We start from the raw sequence: 18,789 nt of genomic DNA, 5'->3' as shown, positions 1-18,789 counted from the left end.
AGGCATGGGGGACATGCAGTTGGGAGATAGAATGTCTTATTCCAGGCACAGCAAGGAGGCCAGTGTCACTGGATTGCATGCCATGTATAGGGGAGTGAAGTGTAAGAAGACTGGAGAGGTGGGGGAAAAGGGCAAGGGGCAGGTTATAAAGAGCTTTGAATGCCAAACAGAGGATTTTTTACTTGAGCCTGGAAGTGATAGGGAGCTGCTGGAGTTTATTGTATGTGCTGGTGAAGTAGTCAGACCTCCATTTTAGGAAGATCACTTTGACAGCTGAGTGGAGGACAGACTAGAGTAGAGAGAGATGTGGCAGGCAAGACTATTGAAATAATCCAGTTATGAGATGATGAAGGTCCGTACCATGGAGGTGCCAGCATCAGAGGAGAATAGGAGGCTTGTCTGAGCGATGTTACAAAGGTCAAATTGGTAGGACCTGGCCACAGATTGAACATGGAGGATGAGTGAAAGTGAAGAGTCCAGAGTCACACCTACTTGGTGAGCCTGACTGATTAGGAGGATGGCCATGCACTTGACACCAAGGGAAGTTTGGAAAAGAGGGTAGAGTTTGGGAAGGAATGAGTTTGGTTTTGGACACACTGAGTATAAGGTGTCTATGGGACATCCAGTTTGAGATGTCTAAGTGGCAGTTGGAGATGAAAGATTGGAGATCAGCAAAAATCTTTGAAGGGTACAGTCATGAATAGGTTGGATAAGCGTAAATTCTAGGGTTAGTAGAATCTGTGATTTAACTGGCAAGGTGAACTTCTGGATGAGGATACTCTCTTTACCAACATTGGCTGATGCCTGTTCTGCAAATTAGGAAAATCTCCCAGAGCACCAAGAGGCTAAGTGACTTGCCCAGGGTCACACAGTCAGTACAGAGGGACTTGTATCCAGGTCTTTCTGGACAGTCCATTAGACTGTGAGTTCTTTGAGGGCAGGGATTGTTGTTTTGGTTGGGGGTAGTGGTGGGGTTTTTGCCTTTTTCCATCTTTCTAGCACTTAATACAGTGCCTGAAACATAGTAGATGCTTTGTAAATGCTATTTGACTGACTACCCAAAAAACCATGCTGCCCCAGGGAAATAATTTAGCTCATGAAATACTGAGCAACAACCCAAAATGCTCTAGCTCACTGGTGTCAAGCTCAAATAGAAACAGATCCCTGTAGGCCACATAATGATGTAGAAAAAAACCCACAAATTAACATTATCTATGTTGTATTTTTATTTATTTCGTTAAATTTATTAATTACATTTTAATTGATTCCCTATTAGTGCTAAGGAAATAGCTACATATACGACAAATAACCTCAATCCAGGTAATTGTCTTAATCAATAATTTGGAGTAACCCATAGAGATTGTTTAAGGTCTGTGTGGTTTTATGCAAAAATATTCAAAATAGAACTATAGCCTTTTACCTATGCACCAAGAACCTGTAAACAGGGAGTTTCGTGGGGTGCTTGTGGCCTTCCAGCCCCAAGCTGGACATCTCTGCTTAGGGCAGTGGTTCCCATCTTTTTAGTTCTGGGTACTGAGACCAACCAGATAAAGTGTGAAGTGCCTGATGCTTTCCCCACAATGCACAATCATAAAAGTGGATTTCCTACATTTGTTACATTGAACTCTAAATACCCAGACAAGTCAGAGGACTTTGATCTAACCTGGACATTTTCACTGCATCAATGCTTAGCAAAGTGCTTGGCAGACAGTAGGCACTTCATAAATATTTATTGACCTCTGTGCTCTGTCTATGCTCTGTCTCTGTCTCTCTATCCATGCATCTAGCTATCTACCTGCCCATCTATCCATCCATCCATCCATCTATTATCTCTCTATCTACTAATTTCTTTCTTTCTTTCTTTCTTTCTTTCTTTCTTTCTTTCTTTCTTTCTTTCTTTCTTTCTTTCTTTCTTTCTTTCTTTCTTTCTTTCTTTCTTCCTTTCTTTCTCTATCTATCTATCTATCTATCTATCTATCTATCTATCTATCTATCTATCTATCTATCTATCTCCAATGATGACTTGTGTACAAGAAGTAAAGAAAGAGATGTCATTCAGGAAATTTAGGCTCGGAAAGCGAAGTGGGTTGGTCATGTAGCACAGGTGAAAGCACCCACATGCACACTATGAAATATGAAAAGACCTCGAGTAAGGCCTTCCAGTACCTTGAATGGATCTTCTATAGAGAATATATGGAAAGATACAGCCAAGAATCACAAAGGATTGGAAAGGGGCTTTTAATCTGGGCTGGTTCAGAGAGGACTGACATTGATAAAACCAAACATCCCATATCAAAGTAGGAAATTCAACAGGTAATGAAAGGGAAGGAAGAGATTTCCATGCATAAGGAATTGCATAAGCAAAGATCTGGAGGATGGGGAAGAACGAGGAGTTTTCAAGGGAAAGAGAATGATCTAATTTGTCTGGAACATTTGTTGTTGTTCAATCATATCTAACTCTTTGTGACCCCATTTGGGGTTTTTAAGGCAAAGATACTATAGTGGATTGCCATTTCCTTCTCTAGCTCTTTTTATAGAAGAAACTGAGGCAAACAGGGATAAGTGACTTGCCCAGGATCACACAGCTAGTGAGTCTGAGGCTGGATTTGAACTTGGGTCTTCCTGACCCCAGGCCCAGTACTCTTTGCACTAAGCCACCTACCTGCCCCTGGAGCACATGCCTGGAGCATAGAGTACTCAAATGGAGTAATGTGAGATAAGCCTGGGAAGGTGAGGTGGTGTTCTATCAAATTTGAGATGTTTAACAATAATAATTCATGCTGATATAATGTCTTAAGGTTTCTAAATGTGTCATATTCGATGTAAGAGTTAAGAGATGACACTGGTCAATGTGACTTGGGCTGCCACAAATCTAGTGCACAGGTGTATGTTTTGGTGGCTCTAAAGATTGCTTCAATGTCCTTGCAACACATTGTATCGCTATGGTAGAGGTTAAAACAGTCTTGTGTTCAATAGTTTATTGCTAGTATAATACTTATTCAAAGGATACCAGTAGACATGTGCTATTGCATACCAGTCTTAGTCTAGTTCTAGGAAATGAAGACACATCTTCATTTAATCTGTAGGCGTCTTAAACTCAATATGTCCAAAACTAAACTCATATCTTTCCTTCTTCCAGACTTCCCTATTAGTGTTAAGGAAATAGCTACATACATGACACGTAACCTCAACCTAGGTATTTGTCTCAATCAATAATTTGGAGTAACCCATAGGGTTACTTAAGATCTGTGTGGTTTCATGCAAAAATATTCAAAATGGAACTATAGCCTTTTATATATGCACCAAGCACCTGTAAACAGACCCTGGACCATTTTGAATATACCAATTTTGAGTAGGTCAAATGAGGATATGCACAGGTTTGGGACTATACCCATATAGTCATCATTCATTCTAAATGGTTTTGTCTATTGTATCCCCCTCTTCCTGGTGGGGAAATAAGCCTGGTCAAATGAGCCTGCATCAGATGCAATGCCAGGGACAGATACAGTCAACAATCAAAACTGCCTGATGTAACTGAGGGACAATTGTGTTGTGGGTCAAGAATTAAAAGAGAAATCATGGGATTTGCTAAAGACCATTTACTCTTTGTACAAAGGAAGCATTGTTGCTCTAGCTGTGACTTTTCTCCGGTAAATATGAGAAGGAACTCCCGGGTAAATGGCAAGGGCTCCTGCAAAATTGATCTGAGTTTCCACTTCCTTTCTCTATCCTCTATCCCTTCCCATGCAATGGAGAAGTAAAAAGGCAAAAAGTTGGAGAGTGAGAGAAATAATAAGTAATGGACCCAATAATACATAGACTGAATCAATTGATCCTGCAAAAGTCTTCTAAATGTCCTGATCAAGATGGATTTGGTCCTAACTTTGAATTTAGTGTCACATGAGACTCTTCATACTATCATAGAATATTAAAAGTATTAAGTGACTTTTGCAAATATCTGGTCAAGTCTCCCTAATTTTACATGTAAGAAGGAAGGAACTTCTTCTTCTTCTTCTTTCTTCTTCTTCTTCTTCTTCTTCTTGATGATGATGATGATGATGATGATGTTGCAATGGCAGCTGGAGTTCAGGTTAAAGGTTGCTGTCTCTGCCCCTCCCTTATTAATGTTACTCTGTATGGAAGCTTCAGTGAGATTTATATGGCCTGGATGTCTCAGTGCTGGGTGGATAGTGGGTGTGATGGAAGTTGAAAGAGAAGATAGAAAACTGTATATACATTTATCTCAAACCTAAGTATAGTGTACTTGCCTCTCCTTCACCATCCCCCAGGACAGGACCACTCAGAGTATGGCTGCCTCAAGTTCAAGACTTGTACTCTGTTCGTCTATACCCTTAAAACTTTAGGTCAAGAGCCCCGACTAGTGTGTTTATCTTTCAATAGTCAGTCAGAGGACACAGTTAGCTCAAAGCAATGGTATTTACTGAAATGACATATTAAGAAAAGTAGCAAAAAAACATCACTCCCATAAACCTGGGCTTATTCTCCCAGTGATACACCCATCTGTGATATCAGTGATGAGAGTGGACACATACAAATATCACAAGTAGAGAGGCACACATGGATGGAACACATATGGTCATGGTATATGTGTGGGGAAGCATATACCTGGAGAAAACATGTGCGAAGGTACACATAAGGAGAGGTCGTTCATGTTTATACTGATGCAACATTATAGGGCCACTGATGCTCTTTCATTGCTCCTGTTAGTCTTGATTTCAGTTTCTGCCAGATACTGACCCAGTGGTTGCCACTGGATATTGATTGGCTGCAGTCTCCACTGCTTCCATTTTGGGCACAGCTGAACTACTTGGTGGCTTTGCTTTCTAGATAGGATAGTGTGCAATAACCATTTAAAATGTATTCTTCCTTGTCCTAAAGAATAGAAAGAATCAGGGAATCTTCTCTGTTCAGAAGATCCAGTGCCTGGATATTCTCAAATTTAGGAACTCTTGAACTTAGGGTTACCTAAGAGGGAGCTCTCAAAGCTTGTGCTGTCCTAGAAATTCCCTTTCTTTGCTATCAGGCTAGGTTCTGAGTTCATTTGTTTTGGGGAATTCAAATTCCCTCAGTCATTTGAAAAGAACAGAGGGAAATTCTCAAGAGCTTGTAATTACCTCAAGATCTTAGTCCTTTCTCTAGAGCTGATTCTTCAGAGCTGACTGCTTTCTTAACTCTTGATAACTTTTCTTAATAACTTTTTTGTTGGTTCTGCCATTTTTAAACTCAAGCTCTCCTGTTCACTCAAATAAACAAGTCTACAGAAAAAAAGCCCCCCCAAAAGAATCCACAACCAGAAGTCAAGTCCATTGTCTCTGTCCATTCTCAGTATCCTGATCCTTTCACATACAAGTATAGTCACTCAAAGTCTGATACCCTTACAAAATGCAAAACGGCCACTTTAAGGCTGATGAGGACATAGTTTGAAAGGCACTTGCTCCATTTCCTCACTTAAGAAGGACACAATGGAAAATGAGCATTACACAGGAGAGGGGTAGTAATACAATCTACGCTATGTATTAGATGAGAAGTGAAGGCAATTTACTTACCTTGACCTAATTGGACAGAGAAACTGTGGCTAGTTCTATGCTCTCTCTCTGTCTGTCTCTGTCTCTTTCCCTGTCTCTCTCTCTCTGTCTCTCTCTCTGTCTGTCTCTTCCCCCCCTCTGTCTGTCTCTGTCTCTTTCCCTGTCTCTGTCTCTGTCTCTGTCTCTTTCCCTGTCTCTCTCTCCCTTGTCTCTCTCTCCTTTTCTCTTTCTCTAAGAGAGAGAGGGAGCTAGGTAAGCTAGGTGTTGACCATCTCTTGAGTAACTCTTTGTGTACCAACTGGATGTGATGTAGGATTGTCTAACAAAAAAAAAATGCAAGATTTAGGCAATATCACTCCCTCAGGAAGCAGTAGTAGCAGATGAAAGGAGATGATAACAGAGAACAGTAACTTTGGAAGCAAGGAGCATTGACAAAGGGTGGAGCTTCTGCAGATTGTGTTTTGGAGACTGGGTATGGTGACAGCGGCTTAGAGAGCTCTGGAACCACCCCAAGAAAGCTATAAGAAAGAGGGAAGGCTAAGAAGCAGCAGGGCATAGCTGGATGTTGAGAGATAGAGCCAAAAATGTCCTAATCACTATATAACATTTCCTCATTTGGGGCATTAGTTTCCCTGGGAATTGTTCCCTTCCCTGCCAGTGTGGGAGTCTGGGAGAATGCACCCATTTGAGGGGTTCAGAGATTGAGAATGATTCTACTATTGGTTTTTTCCTCCCTTGTTATTAGTTACTTTGCTGTTTGATGTATGGTTCCTGACTGATCTGGTCATGGCAGCAAAGGATTTTAGAGTTCTGTAAGACCTTTCTTTCACACAGACAACGATGCTGAGAGAACTAGTGTGAAAAAATCTGTTTCAAATCACAACTCTGCCCATATAACCTTGAGAAATGATTTCACTTTTCTAAGGCTTAGCTTCCTTACCTAGAAAATGAGGGGGTTGTAAGGGATGATCTCCAGGTTCTAACTTTGGATTCTAACTGGCAGAACTGGGCTTAAAAACCCAAGTCCCCTGATACTCAATCCAGTGCTCTTTCCATCACAACTAACCCAATCCAGTTAATAAAATGTAAATAGTATTATGCTGGACAACTAGACATAGCTTTCTTTCTTCTTTGCCTTTTCCTTCCTTAGTATTCTATTTATCTGAAAACAAGAAAGCCACCCCTGACGCTGGTTAGAGAGACAACTCTTTGGTTGTGCTCTTCTCATATCAGTCAGGGGCATAGCAGCTGTATAGTACAAGTTCATGCCAGCTTGACACTTTGCTGGGTATCCATAGCTGGTTCCTACCTGGGGCACATAATTGTCCACTGGTTCTAGGAGGGAAATTCCACAGCTCCTAGAAAATTCCTTTAGGATCAGTGAGATAACTTCAACTGAAGTTGAAGTTAAAGTTGCAGAAAATGAGGAAAATGAAGTCATGTCCTGGCTTATCTACAATCAAATGGAATATAGCTTTGTTCACTCTGTATTTCAGTGAAAAACAACATAAGTCTAGAATGGTTGGACCAATTTATAATTCCACCAAAAGTTCCTAAGTATACCTGTGTCCCAAAGCACTGCAACATTTGTTATTTTACTTTTTGCCATTGGCTAAGATGGTTGAATATGTGGCTAAAATTGGCTAAAATGTGATGAATATGAGATAGAAATTCTTTAATTTGTTGCTTTAATTTCTATTTCTTTAGTTATTAGTGATTTGGAGAATTTTTTCATATAGTTGCTGATAGCTTGGATTTCTTCCTTTGAAAACTGCCTATTTTTATCCTTTGACCATTGTTTATTGGGGGAATGGCTGTTATTCTTATAAATCAGAATCAACTCCTCAACTATTCAAGATAGGAGATCTTTATCACAAAAACTTGCTGCAAAAATTTTTCCCCTAGTTACTTATATCCCTCCTAATTTTAACTGCATTAGATTTGCAAAAGATCCTTTTAAATGTTATATAATCAAAATTATCCATTTTATCTTTTGTAATCCTCTCTGTTATTCGTTTAATCATGAATTCTTTCCCTATCCATAGATGTGAAAGGTAATTTCTTCCTTACTCCTCTAATTTGCATGTAATATTACCTCTTATGTATAAGTCATGTATTCATTTGGAATTTATCTTGGTATATATTGTGGGATATTGGTCTATACCTACTTTCTACCAAACTACTTTTCAAATTTCCCATCATTTTTTGCCAAATAATGAGTTCTTATTCCAGTATCTATAATTTGGGTTTATCAAACACCATGCAATTATGTTCTTTGCTTCCTGATATTATGTTGCTAATGTGTTCCAATGATGGATCTCTATTTTTTCAGCCAGTTGACCAAATAATTTTAATGATTACTGTTTTGTAGTAAAATTTGAGATCTGGTACTGATAGACATCCTTGTTTTCTTTTTTTTTTTTAAATTATACTCTTGAGTACCTTACATTTTGTTCCATTATATGAATTTCATTATAATTTTTTCTTGCTTTATGAAACAAGCTATTGGTAGTTTGATTGATGTGATACTGAATAAGTATATTAATTTAATTAGTATCTTCATTTTTTAGTATATTGATTCTATCTACCTATGAGAATATTATTCCAATTATTTAAGTTTGACTTTATTTCCACAGAGTGCTTTATAGTTGGATTCATATAGTTCCTGTGTGTATCTTGGTAGAGAGACTGTTAAATATTTTGTAGCTTCAGTAGTTACTTTGAATGGATTGTCTCTTTTTGTTCTTTCCTGATGGATTGTGTTGATAATATATAGGAGTGCTCACAATTTCTATGGATTTATTTCATATCCTGCAACTTTACTGAATTTATTGTTTCAATTAATTTTTGTTGACTTTTTAAGGTTTTCTAAGTAAATCATTACATCATCTTCAAAAGTAATAATTTTGTTTCTTCTTTGCTTGTGTTATTCCCCTAATTTATTTTTATTGTAATTACTATAGCAAGCATTTCTAGGATTATGTTACATAGTAAAGGTGATCACAGGCATCTTTACTTTACTTCTTTTACTGGAAAAGCCTCTTTTTCCCCATGACATATAATGTTTGTTCTTGGTGTTAGATTGATTGCATTAATTATATAAAGATACTTATTGAGAAAGATCCATTTATTTTTTCTTTTTTATAGGATTTTGAACAGAAACAGATGTTGGATTTTGGCAAAAGCCTTTTCAATATCTATTTGTATAATAATATATTTATTATTTACATTGCTTATCCTTATGTTGAACCAACCTTATATTCCTGGTATAAGTCCAACATAATCATAGTGTATAATCTTTTTAATATGTTGTCATAGTCTATTTGCTAATATTTTATTTAAATATTTTGCATCAATATTGGTATAAAAAAAGAGATTGGAAGTGTGTTTTCTTTTCCCATAATTGCAAAGAGTTTGTGTAATATTAGAATTGATTGAGTTTTTAAAAAATCTTTAGAGTTTTTCCCCTTTGGCAGTTTATTTATGATTTGCTCAGTTTTATATTCTAATATTGGTTTACTTAAATAGTCTATTTCTCTTTTTGCTAATCTGGGCTTTTTATATTTTTTTGTAAGTGTTCAGCCATTTTCTCTAAGTCATCAGTTTTGTTAGCAAATTATTGGGGAATATAGTTTCTGCTAATTTCCTTTATTTCCTCTTCAATTGTTGTGAATTTGCCTTTTTCATTTTTGATACAACTGATCAGTTTTTAAAAAATCACATTATTTATGTATTTTATTAGTGTTTTAAAAAACAGCTTCTAGTTTTATCAGTTCAATTTTCAAAATCACTTTAATTTTCAGAATTCCTATTTTATTCCTTAGTTGGGGGGGTTTGCTTTGTTCTTGTTCAAGGTTTTCTTTTTTTTATCCTTGCATGCCCAGTTCATTGATTTATTTTTTTTCTCTGCTGTTGATGAAAGTGTTTAGAGATATAAAAATTCTACTAAGAACTGCTTTACCTGTTTTGGTAGTCTGTCTCATTATTGTCATTTTAAAAAAATGAAACTCTCTCTTGTTTCTATAATTTGTCATTTGACCTCCCAGATCTCTAGAAATATAGACTCTTAATTCTTGGGTTATAGCTTATCCATAAAACAAAAATAACTGAAATGTTAACACAGAATTATTTTGGACCTCTTAACAACTTGCCAGTGTTACCATGGAGACCAGGACATGAATAATGAATCACCTTTGATGTCCTGGCAAAACATTTCTGCTGAAATGATTATTATACATTAGCAGCTGTAGGTCTGACTATGAGAAAATAATTACAATAGAGAATAATGATGATGATGTTCTAGATTCACATATATACACATATGTAAAATCTTAATAATTCAGACTAGTTAGAAGTAAGTTTAGTCTATATCAGTGAAAAGTCTAATTTTAGATGATATTTGAAAGAAGTAATTTCATTACTCTCTATTACCTCCAATGATTTTTTAAAAATGTATAATCATGGAGAAGACCCATTTTAGGCCTCAGACCAAACACTTGACACTTACTAGCTGTGTGACCCTGGGCAAGTCACTTATTCCCAATTGCTTAAAAATTAAAAAAAAAAAAGGAAAAAAGAAGTCCTGTTTTAATGATATAAGCCACAGTGCCTTGACATGTCAGCTTCTCCTCAGAGTCTTTCTCTCCCTTCAGGAACCTGAAGAGAATCTGGAACCACATATGCTCTTTCTTGAATTTGGAAACGCAAAGAACTTGATCTCTCTTCTCTCTCTAGCTCTTGACAACTCCACCCCTCCCATAGGCAAGGAACATTGATTAATCAGTCTCCACCAAAGAGGAGAGTCTTATGTAAATAGACTTTGAGCCATGGTGCTATAATGAATAAATAAGATGAATTTGTCGTTAGTAGCACCCATTCTCATTTAAGCAATTAATGATAAAAAAATTCTGAGAAACTGTTTAAAAAATAATTTTATAAGAAAAGTTCTTGAGAGTTCATATCCTCAGGTTCTGGGCCACAGATTATGTGAAAAGAAGAAAACTTTGGCTGCTTTGCTATAAGCAACATATCTAAACAGTTAACAGTGACTAGGCTTAAATTCAGATGCTGTCTGGGCATCTGTATCAGGACATCATGAACAATGTGACATTCTCCTGCAACATACAGTATGTAGGCATTGCCAAGCTCCATGATCTACCTTCAGGAGCAAGGTTTCTTGAAGGAGACTCAACAATGGGAACATTGACAAAGCACATTCCTTCTCAGTAGCTCAGGGGCCCAGAGTTCCTATCAAAGTTAAGCATTGCCTTGAAGTGAATTAAATGACTCTTTCTTCTCTCTCTGTCTCTCTCCTTTCTCATTCCCTCTCTCTGTGTCTCTGTCTGACTCTCCTCTTTTTTTCTCTCTCTGTCTCTGCCTCTCTCCTGACAGGCTGACATTAACATCCTTGCTGCTGTGTTCTACAACTCTTCAGCTCTCTCTGATCTGTTACATTGCCTAAAGGAAAGTCCTTCATGTGTTTTTTTTTTTAGCATTTACAGCAAGATGTTTAAAGAGCAAGTCACTTAAACAGGGTCTACACTGTTTCAAAATAATCACAACCTTGTGATTTAGTTGTGTCTTTAAGTAGACTCAGCTTCAATATGGTATAGTAGTAGTATGTAGCCTAGAGTTTAGAAGACCTGGGTTAAAATACCACTTTTGACATTTACTCCCTGTGTGACCTTGAACAAGTCACTTAATATTGATGGGCCTTAGTTTCTTCATCTGCAAAATGAGTTGTTTGGATCAGATGGCCTTGAAGTCCCTTCCAGCTCTCAATTTATGTTCTTATGATCCAATCACAACCTGGAGCCATTTTAGGCCCTCATGTGTGACTATACCCACCAAGATGATAAACACTTTTCTATTAACCCCATGAATTCAAGAATTTGACTCAGTTATTATTGTTGTTCAGTCATGTCTGACTCTTCATGACTCATTTGGGGTTTTCTTGGCAAAGATACTGGAGTGGTTTGCCATTTCCTTCTCCAGCTCATTTTAGAGATGAGGAAACTGAGGTAAACAGGGTCAAGTGACTTGCCCAGGGTCTCACAGATAGTAAGTGTCTGAGGTTGGATTTGAACTCGGAAAGATGTGTCTGCCTGACTCCAGGCCAAGCACTCTATCCACTGTGCCACCTAGCTGCTGTAATGAAGAATTACTTTTTTTTCTTTTAATTTTTAGGCAGTGGAGGTTAAGTGATTTGCCCAAGGTCACACAGCTAGTAAGTGTCAAGTGTTTGGTCTGAGGCCAGACTTGAACTCAGGTCCTCCTGACTTCAGGGCTGGTGTTCTATCCATTGTGCCACCTACAAAGAATTACTAAATGCCTATTATATGCAAGGCACCACATTAGGAACTGGTGATAAAAAGACAAAAATGGTCCCTGTCCTCAAGGAGCTTACAGTTTACTGGAGAATACAACATGTAACCAGTAAATAAAGACAAGATAGTTTAAAGGGGGACTAGGAGGAATCTAGAAAGGCCAGCTGGAGGAGGAGGCATCTTAGTTAAGTGTTGAAGAAAGCTCAAGACTCTTAAGAGGCAGAGCTGAATTTAGCCCTGTGTCATTGTGATTATTGCTCCCTCTGGTTCTACCAATGAGTTGCTCTGGCACTGTGGGCAAATAATTTCACTTCTTGGACCTCAGTTTCTCCAAATGTAAAATGAGACAGTTGGATGAAATGACCTCTACAATACCTTTCACACTGTGATTTTTATGATGTGATTCTATGATAAAAGCTTGACTTGAGAAGCAAGCTGAATACTCATTAATGTGAGTTGGTATCCTAGGGATAAGAAACTTCTTTGGAGGTAAGTTGCTTTGCTGAGATAAATTCCTTCTCTAGCTTAGGTCAGCCTTTGTTGCCCCATAACACAAAACTGAGAGCCAGTAGGGCTCTCTGGTTTGGGGGAACAGGGCTCAAGAGTCATCTGATGAGAGAGAATTTTATTATACTCATTATATGAGGTGTTGAGGGATTCAGGATCTGTTGCCCTGAGCATTTTGTTCCTCCTTCCCTTGATTATAATCAGCTTGGTATGAAAAATAACCTTGTTTATAAAAAGGCTTAAGGTGAAAGTCCTATGTCTTTAGTTCTAGCTGGTCCTGATACTAAGGTAGTGACTTTTTAATCCTTTTTTTAAAAGTCCATTTATTTAAAAAAAAGTAGTGACTTAGAAGTTGTTAGCAGGAAAAAAGTGGTTGTTTAAAATAGTTCAGTAATTTATGGCATATAAAATATTTATAGCAGACCTTTTCATGGGGCAAAATATTGGAAATTGAGGGGATGCCCATCAGTTGGGGAATGGCTGAACAAGCTGTGGTATATGAATGTAATGGAATGCCATTGTGCAATAAGAAATGATGAGCAGGCAGATTTCAGAAAGACCTGGAAAGACTTGTACAAACTGATGCAAAGTGAAATGAGCAGAATCAGGAAAACATTGTATACAGCGCTGGCAACATTGTGTGATGATCAACTATGAATGACTCAGCTCTTCTTAGCAACACAATGATCCACCTCATGCATTTAAATTAAGTGATTTAAGTGTAAACAGGCCACATTAATTCTTTGCATTGATGTTCAATGCTAAAGTTCTAAAAGAGCATTTGTACCTTAAAAAAAGTAAAGAAAGATCTGCTACAGAGAGGGAATATGCCCTATTCTGTGTAAGCACCTTGTGACAAAGCTTTAGTCACTTTTACCTAGTTGTTGTTCTATTAGGCATTATAAAGATATAAAGGAAATAGAAGATGCAGTTTCTACAAAGGAAAAACTTCCAATCTAACTAGGGAGACAGAATTCACATTAATGCAAAAGGAAAAAAACCTCCAATGAGAAACCTGTCAGCATCTGCTAGGCTAGACCCCAAGCACTGAACAGATATAGTATTTTATGCTCTGTTCCAAGGGTGGGGAATCTGTGGCCTTCTAGGTCCTTGGGTGTGGCTTTTTGACTGAGTCCAAGATTTATAGAGCAAATCCTTTTATTAAGGGGATTTGTTCTGTGAAGTTTGAATTCAGTCAAACAGCCACACACACTTGAGGACCTAGAGGGACCCATGTGGCTTTGAGGCCCCAGATTCCCCACCCCTGCTCTGTTCCCTTATCGATTATCTTGTAGGCTTTCTGGGAACTTTGGATTTAGTGTTGGAAGGAATCTCAGTGATCATCCTGGCTAATTCCTGTCTTAAACATGGAAGCTGAATCCCAGAGAAGTCAGAGTATTTTAGATCTAAAAAGGACCATAGTGATAATTTTCTTCAATGCTCTCATTTTATAGTTTGGGCAAATGAGGCCCAGAAAAAGTAAGTGATTTTCCTGATGCCAAACAGATAGAACCAAGGTTTGAACCAAATTCAAAGGTCTTTTTGCTAACATTACCCAATCTCCTAGCTGCCTGCTTGGGTTATCTGACTCTTCTAGGAGTGAAGTACTTGTCCATGGTGCTCCTGAGCCTTCCTGAATGTGGGTGATGGAAATGTCTTTCCCTTATAAGGTCATGCAGAAAAAAAACAAAACACTTCACCCCATGTGGGAGGGAAGAAAGGAGGGAGGGAGGAAGGGAGGGACAGAGAGAGAGAGAAAGAGAGAGAGAGAAAGAGAGAGAGAGAGAGAGAGAGAGAGAGAGAGAGAGAGAGAGAGAGAGAATTACTTAAAATCAGATGATGATGGGTTTAGAACAGGAAGGTACCAATGACACCATTTTACAAATGAGAAAAATGAGGCCCAGAGGTGGAATATGACTTGTTTAAGGTATAAAGCTTTTGCTCTATGCTCAGAGTGTTCTTAGATTATCAAGCAAATGCCTATCCTTTTACTTATTGTATCTACCTAGCAGATTATAAACTCCTTGAAGGCAATGACTGATTTTTATTTGGTATCTATGTCCCCAGCACTTAGTGCATGACTGGTAGTTTTAGAGCTGGCATTTCACAGAGGTTTGTTGAATGAGACTGGACTCACTTGGACCCTGATAGCCACTCACAAATCAATTATCTTAAATGATTATTCCTGCAGGTGAGAGAATGAACCAGATAAAAACTCTACAGTTCTTCACCAGACAAATAATTCTATGAAAATGTATCTTTTTCATATTCCCAGCCTCAGATATGCTCAACATTGCTCCTCAAAAAAAAAAAGGTATCATTAGAGAGCTTCCCACCCATTACTAGGTTTAGACTGAATATTCTAACTATAGATAGTTATTCAAGCAGCTAGGTGGGCAGTAGGTGGTACAGTAGATACAGTGCCTGGTCTGGAGTTGGGAAGACCTGTATTCAAATTCAGGGTCAGACACTTCCTAGCTGTATGAACCTGGGCTAGTCACTTAATCTGTTTGCCTTGGTTTCATCATCTGTAAAATGGAGATAGTAATGGTACCTACTTCACAAGGTTGTTATGAGGATCACATGAGATAATAATTGTAAAAACACTTATCACAGTGCCTGGCACATAGTAAATGGGTAGAGGTATAATAATAGCTAACATATAGAGGTCCCATTACTATTGCTATAGCCCTTCTAGCCTTAAAATATTATAATCTCTCTGGGCTTCAATTTCCTCATTAATTAAAATAAAGGGTTAAGATTATCATTAGTTCCCATAGCTTTTTGTTTCATGATATCTCTTTCAACCAAAAAAAAAAAGTGCTACAAACCCCCAGGACAACTTAATGTACTACTCATGACATTCTTTACAGTTATTTACTACTTAAGCCACCATCAAAGAATATTCAGCCCAAATGGGCCACTGTTACATACCCATGAAGGGCTCTTGAACCATTAAGTAGGAATCCCTGGACTGGATGGTCTCTAAGGTTCCTTCTGGTTCTAAAGTCCTGTGATTCAGCAATTGTGTTTTTTCTTTATGTTTGAAGAGCTTTATAATAAATATTTACTCTAGTGCTACATTTAGCTTTTCATTTTTCAGTGTATATCTGAAACTGAAAGCAAATTAACACAGAAGCCATTTGTAAACACACACAGAGGAGTTAAGACATCCATCCCAAAGCAATCCGTTTGAGAATGGGCACAGCCAGGTTACTTAAAACAAACAAGTACTTACCAGTATCTAGGAGCCTGGATTACCTAACACAGATTGTGGCTATACTCAGACACAGCAGCATCTGCCAGGGATAGATTCAAAGCAAATCTCAGGAATCCATGAAATCAGCACAGAATCCCTCTTATTGGAGAGAAATTGAATTCATGCCATGGTCTGTAGGGTCAGCATCTTACAGCCAGATATAAACTATTCTAGGCTATCTGTGAAACTGGCAAGTCATTGCTGAAATTGAAGTCTCTGCCTTAGTTTCCTCATCTATAAAATAGGGATACTAAAAGCTGCTGCCTCCCAGGGTTGTAAGGACAAAATGAGATAAGGTTTGTAAAACACTTTGAAAACCTTAAAGTCATATAGAAATGCTAGCTGTCATCATTGCCCTCATTATCATCTCTAGGACACTATCATTTTTCCTGTCTCCCAGTTTTGCATCCTTGCTGTTAACCTCAATTCTCACTCTCCCTCACCCTATGTATCCAATTAGTTATTAAATCTCATTGTTTTGACCTCCACAAAATTTCTCATGTCATCTCACCACTCTCATTGTCACCATCCTAGTTCAAGCTCTCATCGGGACTTACCTAGACTATTAACAATAACCTTCTAATTGGTCTCCCTGCCTCAAGTCTCTCCCCACTCCAATCCATCTTCCACATAACATCCGAAGTGATTGATTCCTCCTTAAGTGCAAATCTGATTCTTCTGAATCAACTCCAATGGCTCCTTACTTCCTCTATAATCAAATATGAACTTTTCTTTGGCTTTTGAAGTTGTTTACAATTTGGCTCCCACATACCTTTCTCATTCAGTATTACTCCATTTTCTACATTGCTCATTCTAGGGGGACTGTGCTTCCTGTTCCACAAACAGAGCATACCATCTCCCATCTTCCTCCCTTTCCACTAGCTCTTTTCCATATGTGGAATAAAATCTTTCACTACCTACTTTGTAGAATCCCACATTTCTTTTTTTTTTAAAATTAATTAATTTTGATTTATCAACAATCATTCCCATAAGCTTTTGAGTTTTAAATTTTTCTGCCCCTCCCTCCCCACCTCCCTTCCCAAGATGGTGTGCGATTTGATATAGGCTATACATATACATTCCTATTAAACATATTTTCACATTTGTGATGTTGCAAGGAAGAATTAAAACCAATAGAAGGAACCACAAGAAAAAGGAAACAAAACAAAACAGAAGGAAAAAAAAGAGCAAATAGTATGCTTCGATCTGCATTCAAACTCCATAGTTCTTTCTTTGAATGTGGATAGCATTTTCCATCATGAGTCCTTTGGAGATGTCTTAGATCCTTGCATTGCTGAGAAGGGCTAAGTCTATCAAAGTTAGTCATCACACGACATGGCTGTTACTGTGTATAACGTTCTCCTGGTTCTGCTCACTTCACTCAGCATCAGTCCATACAAGTCTTTTCAAGTTTTTCTGAAGTCTGTCTGCTCATCATTTCTTATAGCACAATAGTATTCTATTACATTCATATATCATAACACGTTCAGCCATTCCTCAATTCAGCCGATCCCTTCAATTTCTAATTCCTTGCCACCACAAAAGGAGCTGCTATAAATCTTTTTGTACATGTAGGTTCTTTTCCCATTTGTATGATCTCTTTGGGATACAGTCCTAGAAGTGCTATTGCTGGGTCAAATGGTATATACGTTTTTATAGCCCTTTGGGCATAGTTCCAAACTGCTCTCCAAAATGGTGGGATCAGTTCACAACTCCACTAACAATGCATTAGTTTTCTAATTTTCCCACATCTTCTCCAACATTTATCATTTTCCTGTCTTGTCATGTTGGCCAATCTGATAGACATGATGTGGTACTTTAGCACCATTTTGATTTGCTTTTCTCTAATCATTAGTGATTTAGAGCATTTTTTCATATGACTAGAGATGGCTTTAATTTCTTCATCTGAGAACTGCCTCTTCATATCCTTTGACCATTTATCAATTGGGTTATGACTTATATTCTTATAAAAGAATCTCACATTTCTTTCAAAATTCAGCTCATATACCACTTTCTACCTGAAGCCTTTCCTAATCCCCCTCAAATATTAGTGCCCTTCTTTCCTAACTAAAATTCATTGATTTTTGTCTGTATTCTGTATGTACTTAAATAGTCCACAGGAATGGATAGAATGTAAACTCCTTGAGAGCAGAGACTATTCATTTTGGTTTTGTATTCCCAATGTCTAGCCCAGTGTTTGGCACATGATAAGCACTTAATTAATACTGGCTGATTAATAGATCAGAACTTATTTCCTCCCTCAAATTAACTTGTATTTACTTATTTATGTACATTCTGTCCTTGTCTCACAGTAGAATGAATGTAAGCTCCTTGAGGTCAAGGCATGTTCAATTTATGTCTTTGTGTCCCCAGTATGCCACACAGTGGCTTGCATATACGGGCACCGAATAAATGTTCGCTGGATGGTAATGAATGGTGACAAGAGACTCTTGGGAAAGAAGAGTGTGGGGAGTAGGAAATTTGACTGTGGTAGAGAAAAAAAGTAGTAGCGACCCACCCAAATTCCATTTTTGCTGTATGGATTTCCATTAAATAATTTTTGTGAAAACCAAGAGTAGTGATCTAACTTGTATTTTTTAGGATGAAAAGACTCATCCTTAAAAAATGCAGGTTAAACAGGGTCTTATAAATGTGAATTCACCACCATCATTTTACTCTCATCATATCTAGTTTAATATAATGAAGCTATTGCCATATTCTATTTGACAGCTTCTACTAACACTTCTTTGTTAATGTGGCCACTGTTGACCAGAAATTCTTTATACCATCTGTGCCTACACATCTGTCCATTTAGCAGTAATTAAATGGAAGATGCTGTTTTGTAGTGAATAGCTTTCATGTATTTTCTTTAAATATCTTTATAATGGTAAATAGTTTAATAAAAGAGAATTTTTAAAATTATTTGTTGATGCAAGAAGACTATTAAATAATTGCAGTTTACGCACCATCTTTTGCAAAGGAAGAGAAGATAGAAAAATTCTATAAAGAGCTCCTTGAAACCCTCCAAATTAAATTAGCATGTGGTTTAATACTTGGTGATTTCAACTCAAAAGTGGTTATAGGGGATGATGGTGATAGTATATTAGTAAACATGGATGAGGAGTAAGAAATAAGAGAGGGTATAGCCTTA

General features: G+C 37.6%; 1 non-coding gene across 1 annotated transcript; it reads left to right on the top strand.

Annotated features, from left to right (window-relative positions):
• Positions 1-6,724: 6,724 nt before the first annotated feature.
• On the top strand, positions 6,725-6,868 carry LOC144455528 (small nucleolar RNA SNORA48). The gene has a single exon (XR_013484249.1). It is a non-coding gene; the product is annotated as a small nucleolar RNA SNORA48 (small nucleolar RNA).
• The last annotated feature ends 11,921 nt before the right edge of the window (positions 6,869-18,789 follow it).

Source organism: Phascolarctos cinereus, unplaced genomic scaffold (genome assembly GCF_003287225.1).
Source record: "Phascolarctos cinereus isolate Bilbo 61053 unplaced genomic scaffold, phaCin_HiC Scaffold_9;HRSCAF=440, whole genome shotgun sequence".
NCBI classification, from domain to species: Eukaryota; Metazoa; Chordata; class Mammalia; order Diprotodontia; family Phascolarctidae; genus Phascolarctos; species Phascolarctos cinereus.
Note: the sequence above shows the minus strand (reverse complement) of the source record. Positions and strands in the feature narration are given on the sequence as shown.